The sequence below is a fragment of the Patella vulgata genome, chromosome 7 (genome assembly GCF_932274485.2).
Source record: "Patella vulgata chromosome 7, xgPatVulg1.2, whole genome shotgun sequence".
Lineage (NCBI taxonomy): Eukaryota > Metazoa > Mollusca > Gastropoda > Patellidae > Patella > Patella vulgata.
This window is the reverse complement of record NC_065885.2, coordinates 66,776,784-66,799,273: the sequence shown is the minus strand read 5'-3', so window position 1 is coordinate 66,799,273 and position 22,490 is coordinate 66,776,784. Positions and strand designations below refer to the sequence as shown.

Below are 22,490 nucleotides of genomic sequence, written 5' to 3'. Positions count from 1 at the left end.
TCGAAACGTCGCTCAAATAAATCAGTAATTGTTCTTCCATAAGTATGTGTTATAGTTTATTGCTCTATCCAGTTACTAAATGCCTCTAAAAGATCATCCAACAAGTTAATGAAGAAGTAATTAATTGGCTTTTCCACAAACAGCAAAAAGTTAAATTTAAAGATTATTTGACAAACACAACCACCATTTTATTTTTTGACTTCTCACATATTTCACCGAAGTGATAAGGCTTAGAATAAAACATTTAGGATGTAAATCAGTTTATACATTCACTTTGCATTACCGTAATTATAATATGTGTTTTTCAACCCATTTTTGTCTATTTTAAGATTCCAGTTCCAAAGAATGGGGCTAGGCCTATACCTTTTAAGTGAATTGGGGGGGGGGGGGTCGAATGGTTAGCATGTGCACGCTGTATCATAAGGTCTGTCATTGAGTCAACTGGGGTGGTTTCAATTCCATAGTTGTAGGGGTCGTCTGTCGAACCTTGTGGGTTTTCTATGGGTCCTCCGGTTTCCTTTCACTGCTAAAGAAATAAAATTGAACCATGTGTTAGTCCCAAAAATTTGCTGGTTTGCGTAGAGTGGACGTTAAACTCCATTTCTCTCTCTCTTTAATTATAAAAGTGAATGATTGAATGGCAAATTGAACGATTATCTCCATAATACAATGTTGTTATGTAGTCGTGTGCTGATTTAAAAGTGTTCATTGATTGAAATGGACCAATTTTGAATTCTGATTCATGTTTTGAATTACATGGGTCTGAATAATAATGAATGAATTACTATTAGAGGTTTAACTCCCTTAAAAAGGTTATGGGAACTACTTGTCAAATAGGGATTTTTTTTGGTCACAGAGCTAGGAGCACATGTAGGGAATGCTTGATTGTCAGTCTGGAACGTTCCGACTTAACCGGATTGCAATCGAGTGACACGGAATTCACTTCTGTAAAGGTTCTGTCAGTCCCGACAACTGAGGTGGTGTGAGTAGAATCGTGACGTAATTAAACACAACGAATATGTTTCAGCTGTCATGGTTGGTTGAGATATTTTCTTATGCAGTAACGCATGCGTTCTAGCCCTGAATCCCCATTGTCACTCGATTGTAACTATTTTTGGGTTTGACAATTAAATTCTGAACGTTCAATCGAGCATCCCCGTAATAAGAGAGAGAGAAATGGAGTTTAACGTCCACTCGACACAAACTAGGTCATTTCGGGACAAACATATGGTTTAATTTTATTTCAATAATTCGCTTGCGCATAGGGGTCTTTAGTAGTGGGAGGAAACCGGAGGACCCGGAGAAAACCCACGAGGTTGGACAGGCGACCCTACTCCTTGTCACATACAACCGGGGATTCGAAACCACACCAGTTGACTCAATGACAGGCCTTATGATACAGCATGCACGTGCTAACCATTCGGCCATCCAACCCCCGATGATGTGTAAGACTTTAATAGAAATGTAAACATTATTTTATTTATCCTTTCAGTCTGCCTGAAAACAGTGAAGAAATTTAAAGATGAATATGAAACAAAATTAGCCAGCAAAAATCCATCCATTGATGACATCGAAAATCTTTTCCGAAAGTTCTGTAAAAACCTGAAAGGCAAAGAAGAAAGATTTGTAAGTTTTTTAGCCGTTTTGTTTTTAAGACAATATTTTATTCTGATTTGTATGGTTGTTGCTCATTAAAAATCAGTCAGGCGATCACGTGGCTAAGGCTAAGTGGGTAAGACGCTTGCTCGCTAGCCTGGAGGTCGGGTGTTCGATCCCTGCATTGGCCGAGAAAGTTCATTCCGATTTTCCGGCGTGGTTCCCCCTTGTCAGTGATGCAGGACGGAGGGCCTAACAAAGACAGCTGTCTAGTCATTCGGATGGGACCAAAAACCGAGGTCCCGTGTACACATCGGCGTGCATATAAAAGATCCCTTGGCAGTTGGAATTCGATATAAGAGTAGGCCGTAGCGCCGCTGCCCGGGCAAAATTTCCCTCATAGCACACTGTATGGTGTATGCTCATCTACATTAGCCCAGTCGGTGCAGAGCAGTAGGACGTTAAACTTCGTTTCATTTTATTTCATTTCATTTCTATTTCAGTGTTATTATCTGGGTGGTGTAGAGACGTCAGCGACTGGAATACTCAATAAGATATCGGGTCCCGTTAAAAATCATCTACCTGCTGATTTAATCTGTGAACGATTGAAGAAAGCAGACAGTCAGATTTGTGAGCTGAAATACGGTAAGTTTACAGGGTTTATATTTTTTCATGTCATCAATTCTTCCAGGTTATTCGATCCCTGCATTGGCCGAGAAAGTTCATCCAGATTTTCAGATGTGGTTCCTCCTTGTCAGTGATGCAGGCAAGAGGGCCTGACAAGAACAGCTGTCTAGTCATTCGGATGGGACGAAAAACCTAGGTTCTGTGTACACATTAGCGTGCACGTAAAAGATCCCTTGAGAGTTGGAATTCAATGTGAGAGTAGGCCGTAGTGCCGCTGTCCTGGCAAAATTTCCCACATAGCACACTGTATGGCGTATATACCCTTCATTATCCCAGTCGGTGCAGAATATTTGGACGTTAAAAACATTTCATTTCCATTGATTGTTTTTTTCCAGAAAAAACTGTTGATTTCTTGACGGTGAATTTGAATAAATTGAAAGTAAAGGAATTAAAGAAGATTCTGGATGTTTGGGGAGAATACAACGCATGTAAAGGATGTGCCGAAAAATCGGACTTTGTGAAAAAAATCGAAGAACTTTTACCTAAATACGAACCAGAGGCCGCGAAAGCCCGGAAAGAGAAAAGTGAATTATAACAATTTAAAGATTAGGTTAATTTATCAGCTGTCTGTTCAAGTTAAGAATGATTGAGTTTCGTTTGTTTGTTTGTTTGTTTGAGAACTTGTTGGTTTTTTTTTTTGAATGTAAATATATATATACCGTATAGATAAAGATTTCATATACATGTGTATCCTTAATTCAACCCTCGAACCGTCTGTTACGTCTTTATCATCTGGTACGTATTTGATCATAAGGTCTGTCTTGGAGTCCAATTACATGGTTTGGATTCCTCTCTTGTACATTACAAGGAATAGGGTCGCCTGTCCAACCTTGTTGGTTTTCACTACATGCAGGTCTTCTGGTTTCCTCCCACCGACAAGAACCCGACCACTTAAGCCTATTATAGAAATACAGTTGAATCGTATAAATCAATGGCTGTTATCTTGCCTCAGACGTTTGGAGGGTTAAACAGTTGCTTCATTCATATTACTACTCGGGAAGGGGGCGGGGAATGGTCAACGCCTGCACATTAGACCATGAGGTTTGTAATTGAGTCAACTAGCGTGGTTTCGATTCCCCTCTTGTAAGTGACAAGAAGTTTGGGCCTCTGTCCAACCTCGTGCGTTTTCTCTGAATTATTGAAATGAAATTAAACCATATGTTAGTCTTAAAATTACCTAGTTTGTGTCAAATGGATGTTAAAGGGACAATAACACTCTTGCTGGCTTGACAGCTCCAGAAAATAAATAATAGCCCTATTCTAAGTACTAGATGTTTAAGTGGCCTACCTATTGTGTAAATTATCCATTACATCCTATTTTACTTGTCCAGAGGGTTCGAAAATATTTTTAAATCCAAGTCACATTTGAAAAGGTTTACATTAGGCTTTTCAAATCTTTTAGTTGAATTTTTCCAATTTTTTAAATTAGGTGTGTTAAGATGAAATTTATATCACCAATTAATTGGAATATTGTAATATAGTCAAATTTGTTGACCAGAATAAAGATTTGGACATATTATTCAGTTACAACAAGAGTGGTATTGAGCCTTTAAACCCCATTACTGTCCCCGGGTCCTGAAAATCAGTGTATTCATATACAATACCCAGAAATATTCTCGATTGTTGAAATTCGTTCCCACACACTGGGCCTAGGATTTGTTAATAATCAACCGAATAGAGAGGGGTATATTGAAATGGACTCCATTCTAGTGGTAGGGGGAGGGGGGGGGCTAGAGCATATCTAAATATCTAAGTTATTTGGCAACCTTTTCGATTCTCTGGTTGTACGTGTACGTGCCTGTCCTACCTCATGGGTTTTCTCCAGGTCCTCCGGGTTTCCTCTCACTGCTAGACCCCTTAAGCACAATCAAATTATTAAAATAAAATTGAACCATATGTTAGTCCCAAACTGATCTAGTTTGTGTCAAGTGGACGTTAACCCCATTTCTCTCACTCTCTATTTGGCAACCACTTCTTGTTTAGATCTGACTGGGGACAGGATATAAGTTGTCTGGCAACCCTGATTATATCTAAGGATACAAGACCCGGTTATTAATGTTTAAATGTAATATATATATATTTAAAATACAGATGTAACGTCATCCTTTAATGTTGGCATACCATAGTTTCTAATAATTTACAGACAACTTATCAATCGTACATTATCTATACTAGATGAAATATTGGACTCGCATGACGTATTTCATTGAAAAGCACGTGCAGGATAGTGTCTGTATTTTAAGTTGTTTAATGGTCTCCAAATAAAGACATTGCGTAATATATTGAAACAACACTCGACTAACTCCTCGTGCAGTATCAATATATTACTTAATGTCCCTCTCTTCACCATTAAACCATATGTAAGTGAGTAAGTTGATATGTAAGTGTGATATATATGAGAATGAGTGTGGGTTAAATGTTACATATTGTCATGTGTATTGGAAAAACATCTCACATTAAAAACTATACGTGCACATTTTACCTTTTTAAAATGAAGAAACAAAAATAAAAAGTCTAAAAAAATGTAGTGGAAGTGTTATGTTACCCTGTATTTAAATTGTGGCAGATTAGTTTTTGTGTGGACGTATATTGTCACCTCCCCTGTCCGTCTGTCCGTCCACAATTTATTTGTGGACATTCCACAGGTCACAATTTTTATCCGATTTTGACGAAACTTAAAATATTTCTTTATATCCCAAAGATCTTGGTTCGTTTTGATATTGTCACATGTTGGACCGTGACATCCTGAATTATGACCCCTGATTGTACGAAAATCGCTTTTTTAGCTTGTTTAGTTGTTCTCTGTCCATCTCTTGCAAAATGTGGGTGTATGTTGCATGGCAACAACTTGTATTTCAAATACAGCGATTGGATGGCTGAATGGCTAGCACTGTTTCTTAAGGTCTGTTATTGAGTCAACTGGCATGGTTTTGGTTCCCTGTTGTACGTGACAAGGAGTAGGGTCGCCTGTGTTTTCTCTGGATCCTCCTGTTCCCTCCCACTGTTAAAGACCCCTGGCCTAAGCACAAGCGAATTTATATATATAAATTGAGTCAAGTGACATCGCTTTGTTCCCTGCTTGAATGTGACGAGGATTAGGGTCACCTGTCCAACCTCGTGGGTTTTCTCCAATATCCCTCCACTGCTAAAGACCCCTACGTGCAAGCAAAATATTGACATAAAATGGAGCCATGTGTTAGTCCCGAAATGACCTAGTTTGTAGTGGACATTAAACCTCATTTCTCTCTCTGTCTGATATTCTATCTGGGGGTTATGTTAATAATAGATAAATTTAATAAATACAAATTCGGTGACTCCTGAACGGAAAGTTGTAGCCATATTGCTAGAATTTTTGCTCTTATAATTAATTGTATTAATTAATGTCTTTGGCAAATTGTTGGATTCACATATTTTATCTAATATGTATGTAAATCAATATGAGTGACAGATGGTTACATAAAAAAAAGTTATCATTTGGTAAGCATTCAATTCTAGGTTGATAACAGATATCTTCTGGGAAATTTCTACTGTAAGTTTCCACTGTTGGGTTTCGAGGTCATTAAACTAATTAACTAATCTGTATGATAATTTACGTCATATTTGACCAATTGGATAACTGAACGTCCAAACCCCAAGCTACAACTATCGTATTTGTGAGCATCCGTCAGACAGCAGCTTGATTCTAAAAGGGAGAAGATGTAGCAATTTCTATCAGTAGACTTGCCTTAGCGAGTCTGGCTGGATCGGGTTTGAGAGAATGACTTTAGTATTGTAATCTACTATGCTTGTGTCTATGTATCCAGCTATGATATATAACATGTAAAAACGAACTGTTGCATTGTTATTCCTTGTAAGACAAACGTCTTAAACTACTGAGATAGATCAGAAGAAGAGAATACACAACGTGAAGTGGAAGCAAAGACGACAGATGAAAATACTAGACAATCACAAGACTACTAAGATATGTAGTAAAAAAAAAGATGCATTAGTCATACGTAGGATGTGGCGACTGGTTTTTATTGTTGTCCGCTCTCCACGTCTGACAGAAAGACTCATGGTGCTACAAAGTTCCAAAACGCCTAATACCAATAGGGTTCATCTTCTCATGACCTCAATGCTTCCCACGAAAATTTGAAAGAAATCCGTTAAAAGCGGTCGGGGGGGGGGGGGATAACTTCGGAACGCAAAGTCGATAAGGTTCATCCTCTTATGACCACCAATTTTTTACAAACATCTAAAGAAATTCGCTAAAAACTGTAGCTTCTATCGGGTTCACAAGACTTTCGGGACGAAACTCGAGCAATGATGTCACAATAAATAAGAATCATCAACATAATCTCCACAAGTAGAGTCATCAACAGCAAGCATCTGAGTCCTAACATCATGTGCGCTGTATCATAAGGCCTGTCATTGAGTCAACTGGCGTGTACGTGAAAAGGAGTAGGGTCGCCTGTCCAACCTCGTGGGCTTTCTCCGGGTCCTCCAGTTTCCTCCCACTGCTAAAGACCCCTACGCGCAAGCGAATAATTGAAATCAAATTAAACCATATGTTAGTCCCGAAATGACATAGTTTTTGTCGAGTGGACGTTAAACCCCATTTCTCTCTCTCTTCCTAACATCACGTGTACAATTCACCATACACCGGTGTTTCAACTACTGATCATTGCTAACGTATACCTCGATTTTTCGTCCCATCCAAACGACTAAGCAACACAGAATTTGTCAGTCCCCTTGGCGCCATTCCTGACGAGTGGGAACAATGCTTAATATTATAATGGCCTATATTTAGGGTGTGTGGTGGGGGTGGGGGGCTTCTGGTTAATCAGTCACCATCTTTGTTCGGCCACAGGGAGAACTGGAAGGTGAGGCGGGATGTCAATCCTACCCTATCTTTTTTACAAGTTGAGACTGATTAGAAAAGTGGCTTAGGTTTACTAACCAAACGATCCTGATTTCAATCCTGGTTTTCCGTTCTTAAAACTGGGTCACTTGCGGGGTGTTGTAAGGGGCCTCACAGTTGGAATGACCTCCGAGCTGCACATAAATCTGGTGCACGGTGGCTGAGCGAGGAAGACGTTAGCTCGCTAATTTGGAGGTTCCGTGTTCGATCCCTGCGTTAATCGCAATTTTCCGGCGTGGTCCCCTCTTTTTCAGTGGTGCAGAACGATGGGCCTGACAAGGGACAAGTATAGTTGTTCGGGTGGGACGAACACCGAAGCACACGTCCACATTGACGTGCACATAATAGATCCCTTGACAGTTGTCATTTGATAGGCCATAGCCCCGCTGTCCGGGCAAAATTACCCTCATAACACACTGTGTGGCGTATGTCCGTCTTCATTAGCATGGTCGTAGCCGGAGCAGCAGAACAGTAGGACGTTAAACCCCATTTTATTTCATTTCATTTCATATATCCGGTAATAGGGCTAGGGATAATAATATATCATTAAACAAATCACACACGTTGAATAGCAGAAACGGTCGTCCGATAAGTATAGAACTGACGTGAACGAAATATTTCATTAGTTCCGGTTTAATGATGCACATTCCATTATAACTAAATACATTATCATTTTTAATTTGATTTTATTCAGCCATTGTGTTCGATGATTGATCTACTAACAGGTGCGCTGCTTGCGAACATGGGGCGTAACGGCGTTAATAATTACAAAATTCGCGTGTAAGCCATATGTGTTTTCTGACTTCAAATATTAGCAAAATATAAGATGAAATATTCTAAAAACAGGTTCGCAAAGGTCACAGATATTATTAACACGTTTTTGACGCCTTTGACACCAAGAATGACAGTGGGTGACTAGTTTTAGCCTACTCACTGCACCACGTCCGCTTGTTTTTGAAGAAAACACTGAAGTAGTTAGTATAAGGATTTATGTTTTGTTCTGGAAGGTCACATGGTTAATTTGTTTCAGAGGTGAACAGACGTGACCCGAGGCATTGGTAGCTGACCAGCGGGAGCTGACGATGTATTAATATTGAACGAAAAGATACACAGTTGCAGGAGCCGTCTTTTATAGAAGAAGGGAAAAAAAAATGTTTCATACGGATCTGAAGATTGGTGTTTGTGTTTTGATTGTGATTTGTTGCGTTTCGAATTCATCCGGAAGCCTGGACGTTCTTTTTAAAAGGTTGACTTCAATCAATGGACGGGCTGTGAGATCCTCCCGTATTCGACACCTTATCAGTATAGCTGTCTGTGGTCAAGGGTGCGCACAACGAAAACAGTGCTACCAATATCTTTACCGAGATGGGCTCTGTTACTACGTTACTCCCATGGAGGACTCGGTTGATCAGCGAGAGTTAACTCCCTTTGAACGGTCCTTACTGGGAAACCGGGTATCAGATTCTGAATCAGAAAATCGCAATAAAGTTGAGAGATCCGAAAAGGTTGAAAGACCCGAACAGGTTGAAAGACCTGAAAGACCCCAAAGAGTTGAAAGACCCAAGAGGGCTGAAAGAGCTGAAAGGTCCAAACGAGTTGGAAGACCCAAAAGGGTCGAAAGAGCTGAAAGATCCAAACGGGTTGAAAGACCCGAACAGATTGAAAGAGCTGAGCGGCCCGAAAAGGTTGAAAGACCTAAAAAGGTTGAAATACCCAAAAGGATTGAAAGACCCAAAAAGATTGAAAGAACTGAACGGCCCAAAACATATGAAAAAGCTAAAAGACCCAAAAGGGTTGAAAGACCTAAAAGGGTCATTGAAAGGCCCAAAAAGATTGAACGAGTTGGAAGACCCAAAAAGGTTGAAAGGCGAGCAAAATCAGGAAAGCGAGAAGGCAAAAAGTCACCAGAAGGTAGGTTTGTTCTTATATTTTGGGTTATTTGAAGTTTGGCGCACTCTCCTTGACGTAAGCGTATGAGTCTTTAGCTTTGGGAGGAAACCACCGGACCCGGAGAAAACCTACGATTCAATGACAGACCTTAAGATCTAACGCGCATGCATTAAACCATTCGGCCAACCAACCCTTCCTGTCATTCGGGTCACAAAGCAACTATCTGAATTTTCGGAGATACATTTCCAATCTTTACGTGTCATTTAATGGTAGGGGGCGAGACATTAAAGATACATTATGGGAGATTAGATAAAGAGCTGACAATTCTCGCTATAATAGTTAAAAACTAGATAATGTAAAGGTAATTTGTTGAAAATTTCAGTCAAATTGGTCCACTCTGAACCGAGATATCAGCTTTGTAAATTTCCGCCCAGCCTCGTTCATCATTACTAAAGTTAGTATGTTAAAAAGCATAGTCTCGATTATCCAATGTTTTGAATGAATTATCAATGAGCGTTTGCAGCCTACAGGATTCTAATCCAGTCGATATCGAAGGCTAGCCTTGACATCGAGAGTTGATTATGGTCTGGATAAGTTAATTAATGTCTAATTAATAATTTAGATAAGATTTCAGGCCTAAAGAAAGACCTGCGATAGGCAGATTTAGCTCTTGCATAATGCATGTTTAAGTAATATATTGAAACAACACGAGTGACGCTATTCACGAGTGTTATATCTATATAGGCTATTGCGCAAAGTCTTAAGTTAGAGACCATCAAACAAAAAGCTTTGCAATAAAACACGTCACATGGGTCCAAAATTTTAACTATTATAAATAATGTACGCATGGCACATTGCCCGTAGGCCTACCATTATTTTAAATAATGATACGCCAACATCAAAGATGAGGATGACGTCACATCTGTAGTTCAAGAGGAGTTAGAGACGCGCTGGTTCTATAGATTAACAATTGTCTTGCGTCTTGATTAATCTTTCTATACTTTTGTCTTCCAGTAAGAATTACAATTTGCAGGTTACTTGTCTCTTGGTAAAGTTTACAAACGAATTAGAATATTCGAGCTGATCGGGTCTCGCAATGAAACACTAGAAACGGTTTCGCGTCCTACTTCTCCGCACCAACCGGGCCAATGAAGACGGGTATACACCATATCATTTACTATGGGGGGGGGGGGGGATTTTGCCAGGACAGCGGCGTTTAAAACTGCCAAGGTTACTATTACGCTTACACCTTGGTTGTTGGCGTTCGTCCCGTCCGAACGACTACAACCCCATTAAGAATGATTTGGCACTTCTCCTTCTCAGGCCTCAGTCCTGCACAACTGGCTTGGGGCAACCAAGAACTTCTCTTCCAACACCGGGTTCGAACCCAGAACCTCCTGGCCCCCCTTGGCCACCGCTTTACAATCACCGAAATCGAACCCAGACCTCTCTGGCCACCGCTTTACAATTTTCACTACTGACAACAAGAGCCAAGCGCTCTAAAAGTGTTAAATTGTCTGCAGTGGAATTACACTCCTGTAGATTATGTTGTTGACCCCTTTGGACAAGGTACATATATCATTAGGCAGTGTATTTACGTTGTGCCGTTAGATAGTCGTCAATTCTTATTTCAGGGCCATGTGACGTCATTGATGATAAGTATTGCTTGAAATTCTTCCCGGATAAACGGACGTGGAAATCAGCCGACAAAATTTGTAGAAAAAAGGGTGGGAACTTGTACATTATACAGTCGGATGATAAATATAAGATACTGAAAGATTATATTAAGAAAAACGGTAAGAATTTCATTGATTAATTATATAGGCCTACAGTTTCGACCGATTGAGGTTGGTAGTTTAACGACCACTTCATCCGAGAGTGTTATCGCAACAGATGTTACCCAAGAACGTGCCCCAAAAAAGGTAGGACGGGAGAGAGAGAGAGAGAAGTGGGGTTTAACGTCCACTCGACACACACAAACTGAAGTTTATATATTTCACCGTAGAGACTTTTGGACCTGCACATACAAAATTTTCACTCGGTTTCTTGCAGCTGGTCTGCGAGTTACCAAACTCTACGAACCATGCGTGTCAAAACACGTACGGCAGCTTGTGATCTGGGGGCTGTTTTACGAAATTTTGACTAAGACAAAATCAAAATTTTAGTAGTTTGATTGGATAATATTAGATTGATTTTAGTGCTTAGCCAATCAAAATTGAAGTGCATGTATCTACTAAAATTTGGATTTCATCTTTAGTTAAGATTTCGAGAAACAGGGCCCAGGGCTTTAGTTAAAGGCGCAGATGTGCCTCGTGAGTAGCGCAGCATCCAAGGTAGCCAACCCTGATTTATATCAAGGCCCATTTATATCAAGGCCCCACTAAGCAACATTTTAGACGGACCTGTCACCCGCCATCATTTTCAGAATAAAGCAGTGGTTCTCAACCTTTCTGCCAACGACACACCTTGGAACACACGAATAAATAGCGGCACACCTGGCTAAATATATATAAAAAATATTTGAATTTTGCAAAATAAAAACATGGCAAGTCAGACGGTATACAACTGTAGACAGAGACTACTCATAGACACATGGAATGACTCAAACTAAATAAAGAAAAACACAGTTATGAACAACGGTGAATACTCAATTGGAATCACTTGGTTTTTCGCATTTTCTTAGTGTGCCGTTTAAAATTTCGCGGCACACTATGACTAAGGAAGATCTCGCGGCACACTGGTTGAGAATCACTGGAATAAAGGATGCTATTGCCAAAATTTCAAAGTCCATTCGGTAATCAGCTGGCGGCCGCTCCAGCGATTTGACTCTCTATTTAATTTATAATTTTAAATTTATTAACTATTAATTTTCTAGTGAAAAAGTTTCGCTCAATTCGCAGTATGGTTTATGTCGGCGCTGCTGATTGGACGGCAGAAGGTGTCTGGCAATGGGTAAATGGTGACGTATTATCGTCCAGAAGTAAACTGTGGTTGCCAGGGGAACCAAACAATTATCAAGACGAGGATTGTGCTGTTATATCACTACAGTATAATTATAAGATGATCGATGCATCGTGTAACAGGCGACTTCCGTTTGTTTGTGAATTTCCCAACAAAATCTAAGTAATTAATACACCAGTGGGTCATTTCATGGTTACCGACATTTTTTTCTTGTATTCAGTCTCGTGCTCGTTTCTAATAGCAATTGTCATCCATATTGGTAGGCCTACTCTCCACTACCGGAAGTTCTACATCAAAGATATATCCCAGTTTGCCATCTTGGGGTTCCCCATGGCCGTCGTATTTACAAATATGCGTTCATTAGTATAACAATTGTTCAGGGGACAAGCTACATGGCACCCTATTTTGACATGCTACACGGACAGTCCCCGCCCCTCAATATAAATTTTGGTCCGAGGGGCATGGTCATAACTACTCTAGATGTAGCTAACCATTTTTTATCAATATTTGGTTGGTTTGATTTCATCGCAAGGGGCGTTTCAAACTAATGAAGACAAATTTGTAAATTGCAAAGTTCCGGCGACACTGATAGTTAAATTTTCCCGCCGTAACTGCATTCTGCACAAAGAGATCCAGCTACTTCATATTTCGAGAATAAATCTCTGCCCTAAATGGCCGCCATATCCAAAAATTAGTATACTGTTTTGTAATGCGGTTCCACTCCGTTTCACATCTGTCAATGTCATACATACAAAGACTAAATAAACTTTTCCAGTTTTACTAAATGGAAGCAGAATAAATACTTAACAAAATTCTCGAAGCATATTTTTTTCGACTGAAATCCTCGATGTAGAACTTAAAATGTCGGTCAACTAGCTTAGTGTCTGTTCTCTTGCGGAGCTAGTTGTAGACAGGCAGCGTGAGTTTAGTAAGCATAAACTGTCGCGTTTTCCGACTCATGAATGAAGAGGTGAATGGCGGCCAGATGGGCTTGGATTCAGACCACAGGTTGTTTTTCCACAAACTTATAAATCAGGCTTTAATCTTGAAATGACCCAAATACGAAACATGACGCGGTATGTCCTACTATCTACTTCTTTAATATGGGTAATTTTACTATCTATAAAATCACGTGCTTTGGTCTGAACTGTATTTTGAATGATAAAATGTTGATGTTCTTGTGTTGATGTTCTCTCTTCGGCGTTTATTATGTTCCTATAGCAACACTGATCGTGCGATTCCTGGTTCCAGCGGGGGGTTTTCATTGTCAGTGGTGCATGACGGGGAGCCGGACAAGATACAGCGTCTAGTACCGTATATATGTTGGCATGTACACAAAAGCACCCTATGTAACAATATATAAGTATGGCCTCCATCTATTACTGGTTTCAAAATCATAAACAAGTTAGACGTCACGTAATCCAATTAATCTGATTAAACACAGATCCTATTTCGTTTCGTTTTTTATAGTTCAAAATTTTGTTTTATTTGTCGTCACAACACTAGGATCCGGGAGAGTTGTTATATAACAGGCGTTCTAGTTGATGTGAGGAATTAGCCAATGAAATGGTCTTACGACGAGTTCTTGGTGTCTCTGCACGGAACTGTGAGTAAACCCCTAGTAACGTCAACGCTGATTGACGTCATAGGCTTGTATGCCCCCTGACGCGACCTCCCAGTACAACTGGTCAGATCTTCATGTAGTGTAGGCCATCGAAAGTATAAAAAAAACGAAACGAAATAAAAATCTGTTTTTTAATCAGATTGTTAATCCAACGGAAATGGATGATATTTTTATATATTCGAGTGACCCATAGGACGTCAACAAAACACAACACATCATATCCTCTCTTGTTTATTAAACTCCACCAACGACTAGATCTATTTGTTAAGGCCAACTCAATTTTCGTCAAGGTCGCTGAGATGTCAATAAGGTTAAGACGCGTAATTATTGTTGGCGAGATTGTAGATTAGGGTTAGGTCCAGGGTTAGGATTGGAATTAGCGCTAGCCCTGTTTACATGTCGTGTTCTTTGACCAAACTTAAAGTTGGCATTATCAAATAGATCTAACCCCACCAACGCTGATGGAATGTATCTTGTTGATTGTTGGTTACCTTTTTGGTTGTTATACACATATCATTACTCGTAGAGTTATTGCATTTTAAATGGATATTTACCAGGTTGACAGTCAAGGTCAATGTCCATTGGCCATAATTAACTATTCCAATAATTCATAAATCGCTCATCCCAGAAATCGGGGAATATAAAATAGCAAAATTAGGCTTATCAAATGAGATGCCATTGAGATTATGAGACGTCCATGTTGTAGTGTTTTCCAGAAGTCTAGCCACTCTGGCTAGACTTTACAGGAGTGGGTTTGAGACAATGAAAGACGTGTTATTTTTAAATATTATGTAGACTATAATTAGGTATCCTGCTTCGATATAAAAACGTATATAAGAAACTCTTGTTATTCCTGATAAACATATGATTTGGCTGCTGTAAATAAGTACATAACGTGAAGTCCAAGAGTAGAGAGTTCCATCAGTATCCACTGCAGTCAAACATAGACGGGGGGGGGGGGGGCGGTCACGGTGGCCAAGTGGGTAAGACGCTGGCTCGCTAGCCTGGAGGTCGCGTGGTCGATCCCTGCATTGGCCGAGAAAGTTCATCGGAATTTTCCAACGTGGTTTCACCTTGTCAGTGGTGCAGGATGGAGGGCCTGACAAGGACAACTGTCTAGTCGTTCAGATGGCACGAAAAAGAGAGAGAAAGAAAGAGAGAGAGAGAGAGGGATGGGGTTTAACGTCCACTCGACACAAACTAGTTTTTTTCGGGACTAACATATGGTTCAATTTTATTTCCATAATTCGCTTGCGCGTAGGGGTTTAGCTGTGGGAGGAAACCGGAGGACCCGGAGAAAACCCACGAGGTTGGACAGGCGACCCTACTCCTTGTCATGTACAACCAGGGATTCGAAACCCCGCCAGTTGACTCAATGACAGACCGTATGATACAGCGCGCGTGCTAACCATTCGGCCATCCACCCCCCCCCCCCCTTGGCACGAAAAAACGAGGTTCCGTGTATACATTGGCATGTACGTAAAAAGTCCCTTGACAGTTGGAATTCGATATAAGAGTAGACCATAGTGCCGTTGCCCGGGCAAAATTTTCCTCATAGCACATTGTATGGCGTATGCCCGTTTTCATTATCCCAGTCAAAGCAGAACAGTACGAAGTTAAACCCCATTTCATTTCAAACCTAAACGATCATAGGCCAACACAAAAGATGTGTGGCAAGGATGTCTCACGTCGGATGTGGTAAGCTTTTGGCGGCTTCGCTTTCCGTATCCGCCCGACAGGTAGTGCTACACCTTGAACATTGGAATTGGATGCAGAGCAGCAAATGGGGTCATAATCCAGTAAATATCGCAGGCTAGCGATGTCATCGAGAGTTGATTATGGTCTGGATAAGTTAATTAATGTTTAATTAATAATTTAGAACACATTTCATGCATAAAGAAATACCTGCAATCGACAGATTTAGCTCTTGCATAATGTATGTTTAAACAGGTAAAAACTCCATTTACGCACTACCTCCATCTTTCTAAATAATACAAAACACTCATTATTTTATCATAAACTTTATTTTACTTTCTCAAAAATTAAAGAAAACAAAAGTAAAAATATAATATTTTTCATAAAATACTTTAGCACCATTTAGTTCATAAGATAAAATCATTATTTTTAAAGACATGTTTTTTGTTTTTTTCGTTTTTAAATATAAATTACATAATTATATAATATACACAAATAACCTGGTTCTATTTACAATAACAAAATTAGATAAATGTCTATTTCAAAACCAGATAATGTCAAATAGCCTTTTGAGAACGCTATTTGTTTTCTTAAGAGGCGTTTTTAGTATTTGATGACGTCATTGTTGAAATCGATAAAACGCTTTTAAATGGTTTACAAAAATGCTTAATCTGTTCTCATAAATAACAATTAAATTCTGTTATGACGTCAAATTTGCCTATTAGAAACTAAAAAGAATCTATAGTTTTTAAAAGATTGACTCGTACAAGAGACAACAGATAAATAAATATAGGCTGATTTATTGAAGCCCCGGTTACACCAAAATACATTGATTGTCCGATTTATTTATGGCACGGTTACACAAAATAACAAGTATTGCATAGACTGGTCTATTCAAGCCCCGGTTACACCAAAATACATATACTGTACAGGCTTTTTTATTCAAGACCCGGTTACGCCAAATTACAAGTATTGTGTAGGCTGGTTTATCAAGACCCGGTTACACCAAAGTTTGTTTATTCAAGCCCATGTTACACCAAAATACAAATAAACAAGTTTATTCAAGACCCGGTTACACTAAAATGAGATTGAGAGTAATGTATTACACGTGAAATTCAAATAGAAAAACGTAAATATATTATGAAAATACCCCAAGATGGTCTTATATACATGTAATTATTTCACGGAAATTGTTTCCGGTTATTTAATCGCGGCACAGGTAGGTTTGGTGATTTAATAAAGTACTTTAGAGTTATCAGTCAAATAGACGACATTTTGGAGCTATCAAGCCGAAAGAATGATGTTTAAATTTGACAGGTTGAAAAGATGGCGTTTCAGATTTACTATTCAAAAGGACGACGTTTTACAAGTCAAATAGACAATATTTTGGAGTTATCAGGCCGAAAGGATGGTGTTTATATTTGCCAGGTTGAAAAGATGACGTTTCAGATGTACTAGTCAAAGGGTCGACGTTTTGACGACGTCTTAGATTTACCGGTCATAAAGACGATGTTTTAAAGTTACCAGTCAAAAAGACGTTATTTTGGAGTTATCAGGCCTAAAGGATGACGTTTTGACGACGTTTTAGATTTACCAGTCGAACAGACGAGGTTTTAGCATTACCGTGCAGTCGAAAAGACGACATTTTTTCTGTAGCTCTTTAGATTTTGATTTCGTCAAACCGCCATTGACAGAAATGCTCTAAGCGTTTCAAATGATAATTTCTTTTAGGCTTTTGTTAGTGATTCACATAAACGTTTATTTATCTTTCGCTCTTTGGGCATTATCTGTCTTTTTCAAAATTAGGTAAATATACAAATTAAACAGGGTTGTAGTTAGCACATTATATGTTATTATATAATATATAAAAAATAAACAATTAATTATATACAAAAATATCATAAATTATAAATATTTAATAAATATATATCGTCAGGAGTCACGGCCCATACGGTGTCGTCCACGTTGTCAGAAGTCACACAACACCCTGCGTCGTCCACGTTGGCAGGAGTCACAAAACACCCGGCGCCGTCCACGTCGTCCACGTTGTCAGGCGTCACAACAAATGATTTCCAGAACGGGGCGGGAATGAGTCCTGTTTGCACAAGGGTCATCTTGATCTTGTCCTAGGTTCAGTACAGTTAGCTAATGGCGGTGACCCTCCCGTAAGCCAAGGAGAATACAGACAAGATGCGTTGGTGGGGTAAGGAGAAATGTTGAGGGAGAGATAAACGGGGTTTAACGTCCACACGACACACCTATATGTCATTTCGGGACTAACATATGGTTCAATTTTATTTCAATAATTCGCATGCGCATAGGGGACCTTAAGCAGTGGCAGAAAACCGAAGGAACGGGGAAAAAACCCAAAGATGTTGGACAGGCGATCGTAGTCATTGTCACGTACAGGTGTGGACTCCAAACCACGTCACTTCACTCAATGACATGCCGCGATCTAAAGCGCACGAGACATCAAGGCCGGGAAGGGGGTAAATAGGGCATTATATTAGGGTTAATATGACTACTTGAATACAACGAAGAGTTATCACCGGTAGCAAAGTTCGGTGTTGAACCAATGGGTGGTAACGGTCTGTATGACGTCATGGTATTAAATGATTCTTGACTGTCATTGGTTGAAACATTGGGTATTTTACTGCTACCCTTCCTTCTGGCACGTGCACGTTTGTTTTGGAACCATACCTGAAAAAAATAGCAGACAATAGCTAGTTTCTTTCACTGGCCGCTTTGGGTGGCCATATTGATAGTTTACAGGCAGAAAGCCTGGCTCCTTGCTTCTGGGTTTTCTTTGTAATAGGCCCATCTTGGCTGCGGAAAGCACTACAAATACCAGGAATAGATTCCAAGGGCTGATTGGAGAGTTTATTCTTACCCCTCCAACACAGGCATTGGCAGTTTCGGGTCTTCCTGATTTAATTATCATATTGCTCAACCATCGCTCAGATATTCGTCTTGGACATCTCGGCATAATATATCAAGGCTGTCCATGGTTCCAGAGGCACGTGTTATTGGCATGCGGAGCCAATCAATTTTTAAAGTGCAGAACAGACATACCGTCCTACACAATATTTATCTAGGGTCGTGTTCAGGAATTCAAGCAGTGGAGGGGTGGAGACATCGGAAGATACCCGAGAATTATATTAAAATCAGAAGCTCTGAGGCATTTTTCTGCTCATTTTGGGGCATACATGTATACGATTATAGTGCACCGAAGTCAAAACGGCGGGAAAGGTTTCGCAAATTTGTTCGACGTCATTTCGAAGTATGTAGGAGAAAGAAATGGTCTGTTATATTTTTTAGATCCAGTGCCGGAGTTCCTGAAGCCTTAGGGGGGGGGGGGGGGGCACAGTGGCTTGATAGCCTGGAGGTCGCGTGGTTTCCCACTGTCAGTGGTGCAGGACGGAGGGCCAAAGACAGTTGTCTAGTCATCCGGATGGGACGAAAAACCGAGGTCCCGTATACACATTGGCGTGCACGTAAAAGATCCCTTGGCAGTTCGAAATCGATAAAAGAGTAGGCCATAACACCGTTAGCGCGCCAAATTTCACTCATAGCACTCTGTATGGCGTATGCTCGTCTTGATTAACCCAATCGAAACAGAACAGTAGGACGTTAAACTCCATTTCATTTTATTTTGTAGCCTTAGGGCCCTCGAAGTCTTAATTTGAATCTGTTTAGTTCACTGGTAGTTGCCTACCAAGACAGTCTACACGGGGTAGATTCCCAAAAACTCCCCGCAGTACTACTTTTTGATTAGACTCAATCCCACTCAGCACTAATGGACTGCTTCATGATTGCTGTCTGGACTAACCAGGGTCATTGGTAGATCCATCCCTATAATTATTAGTGTGATGAATCCTTACCCTTATTTTAGCTTGCGGTATGTTTAATTCTAGAGCCAGACGTTCTACTACATCAGTGTTAGGGTAGGGTTGTTCTATAAAAACTCTGTCCATCGCCTTTAACTGTTGACTAGAGTAATTGATTCGTCCCTTTCTCTTCATCTTCTCCGTATCGTTACCAACAGCGACATCTACCGATGGGGGTTCCACTTTCACTTTCTCTACTTCCTGACAGAAAAAACGAAATGGGGTTTAACGTTCACTCGACACAAACTATGGCATTTCGAGACTAACATATGGTTCAATTCTATGTCAATATTTCGCTTGCATGTAGCGGTATTTCACGGTAGAAGGAAATCGAACAAGCTGGGAATCGAAACCATGGGACTTGTCTCAATGACAGAGAGAGAGAGAGGAGAGAGAGGGAGAGAGAGAGAGAGAGAGAAATGGGGTTTAACGTCCACTCGACACAAACTAGGTCATTTCCGGACTAACATATGGTTTAATTTTATTTCAATAATTTGCTTGCGCGTAGGGTTCTTTAGCAGTGGGAGGAAACCCATGAGGTTGGACAGGCGACCCTACTCCTTGTCACGTACAACCGGGGATTCGAAACCATGCCAGTCGACTCAATGACAGACTTTACGATACAGCGCGCGCACGCTAACCATTCGGCCATCCAACCCGCCTCTCAATGACAGACCTTGTGATCAAAACCACAGGCGTTAAACCATTCGGTCATCCAACCCCACGCTTCTCGAAATAATACAATCAATGTAACGTACAGTGTACTAAAATAACTTGTCTGCGATATAACTACTGTGGAAGCAGACGTTAAACCGACCTCATTAAAATACAGATCTATATTTCGTTTCGGTTTTTTTTATACTTTCGATCACCTACACCACATGAAGATCTGACCAGTTGTACTGGGAGGTAGCATCAGGGGTCATACGAGCGGCTTTTGACCCTACGACGTCAGACATTGATTAATCAATCAGCGTTGACGTTTCTAGGGGTTTACCCACAGTTCCGTGCAGAGAACACGAAGAACTCGCTGTAACAGACCGTTTCATTAGCTAATTCCTAACATCAACTAGAACGCCTGTTATATAACAACTCTTCCAGATCCTAGCTAGTGTAATAAAGACAAGTAAAACGAAATTTTGAACTATAAAGAACGAAACGTAATAGGATCTATGTTTTAATCAGGTTGATGTTAAACAATAAGGAGTCAGTCCGTCAGGATACAGAACCGGTGATCCCTGCAACACGAAGAAACTACTGGTTCCAAAATGCAGATCAGTAAGAGGCCATAACCGACAGGATCGGATTAAGTTTACATGGGACCCCTGGCTGAAAATAAAATGTCACTAGGGTCCTTGCGTCATCAGAGAAAAGGGGGCCATATTCTGGTCAATGTCCATCACACTCACATAAATGCAATTTGCATGTCTGTAAATGGATAGATTTACTTTGCACAAACATAATACAACAAAATAAATAAAATCATAAAATTATATGCTTTATATAAAAGAGCACAAATAACACATTAGAACTAATTTGGGTCCTCTGACTGTAGACCAGTCAGCCTTCCCCATAATTAGGTCAAGAACTGAAATGGGAAAACCTCACCTGTGACACTTGGCCAATATGTCCAAATGTTGGCACCTTGGACAACCGGCTATCCTCGTCTTCCGGTACAATACATTCTGGATGTCCTGAAATGATCGAAAACCAAATACAGACGGTTAATGACACATGCACGGATCTCATATGAACGTCATCGCAGCCATTTTGGACTTGTGTGACGTCATATCTAAAAGTCGAAGCGATTTCCTTAGGCTTTTTTCGAAGATCGTCGCCCCAAGAACAACATAGAACAAAATGAAAGTAGAAAAAGAAGAATGGTAATTCAATTAAGAAATTGGTTCTTAGGTGTTCTTACCTGCTGCTTCTTGTGGCGTGTGAAGATCCAATCCTACTTTCCCCGAGGCCTGACTAAATTGTACACGTGGAGAAGTTCTTCCATTGTTGGTCTGGTAATTGATTGGTTGGTGTTGTTGATTCATGGCCTGGAAGGGGAGACCAACTGGGGGTAGGGAGAATGGCGGGGGCATCTGTTGACTGTGAAGCCCTGGTTGTCCTCCTGGCATGGGATATTGAGGATACATTGGATTCGGTGGGAACATCATATTTTGGTGCTGCATAGCTCCTGCATACGGTGACTGGTGGTACATTGAAGAGGGGTTATAAAAGGGTTGGTATGGGTTTTGGGACGCGTGAAACATCTCCATACCCAGTGGTGAGTGATGTCCAGGTAAACCCAGATACCCGGATGGCGAGGTCTGGGATAATGGTTTGCCTTGTATATTGTTATAACCTGTAGGAGAAGCTTGCCGGAGCTGATGATACTGGTGTGTTGGTGGGGGATAGAAAAATGGATCGTTGAAGGGTGAAAGTCTGCCAGACATGGTCGGGATGTTAGCTGGTGATAATTTGAATCGCTTCCCGTGATTCTGGTTATCAGGTGACGAACCGGTCGTTATTCCAGACCCGGTTGAACAACTGCTCGGGGAGACTTCGAAATTCGATCTTTTAACTGTATGTTCAAAGTCTGGTGTTAGATCAGGTATTATGAGTAAATTACTGGGCGATAGCCTCGATCGTTTTGTGTGATGTTGAGTTTTTGGTGTGGATTCTGCCAAGCCACCGGTAAAAGGAGAAAGTCCTAGATGTCCGAGTTTCATATATTGGTCAGTATACGCCATATGACCTTTCGGGGAGACTCTCGGTCCGTGTGATGGAACCGTATTTCCAGCACTTGTGTAAATACTAGATGCAGTTCCTCTGTGATCATCCCAACTTGTTGACGTGGCATCCGAAGATGTTTGGGTGAGATGAGTGTGTTCAGATGCAATCTTTGGAATACTTAAACCACCGTTTCCCCTTGTTCCTTCGTTATCGCGAATCTGTTCTCGATTTTGAAGACCGTGAGCATTCGTCGTCGCAACGCTTACGTGTACATTTTCAATAGTGGCTTCTTCTGTTTGGATAGGGATACCATTAGCGTTTCTAGGGTGTTGTGAAAACACTGACGATGCATCATGCTGTGGATTGGTATGTGATATCCACGTAGGTAGGTGTGGATTGTGTCCATTTAAACCGCCATTAGCTGTTCGGACAAAACTATTTACTTCGTGACGAGAGAAATTTGCAATAGGCTGGTGATGAACAGGTTCACCAAGGGTACTTAATTTCGCCAGAGCTTGATATG

The 22,490-nt window shown here is 40.5% G+C and overlaps 1 non-coding gene across 1 annotated transcript; it reads right to left on the bottom strand.

Annotated features, from left to right (window-relative positions):
* Positions 1-17,973: 17,973 nt before the first annotated feature.
* Positions 17,974-21,755, bottom strand: LOC126826759 (uncharacterized). Its single transcript, XR_008788855.1, has 4 exons — positions 21,162-21,755; positions 20,849-20,934; positions 19,235-19,441; positions 17,974-18,053 (listed from the first exon to the last, which is right to left on the bottom strand). It is a non-coding gene; the product is annotated as an uncharacterized LOC126826759 (transcript).
* Between the last annotated feature and the right edge of the window lie 735 nt (positions 21,756-22,490).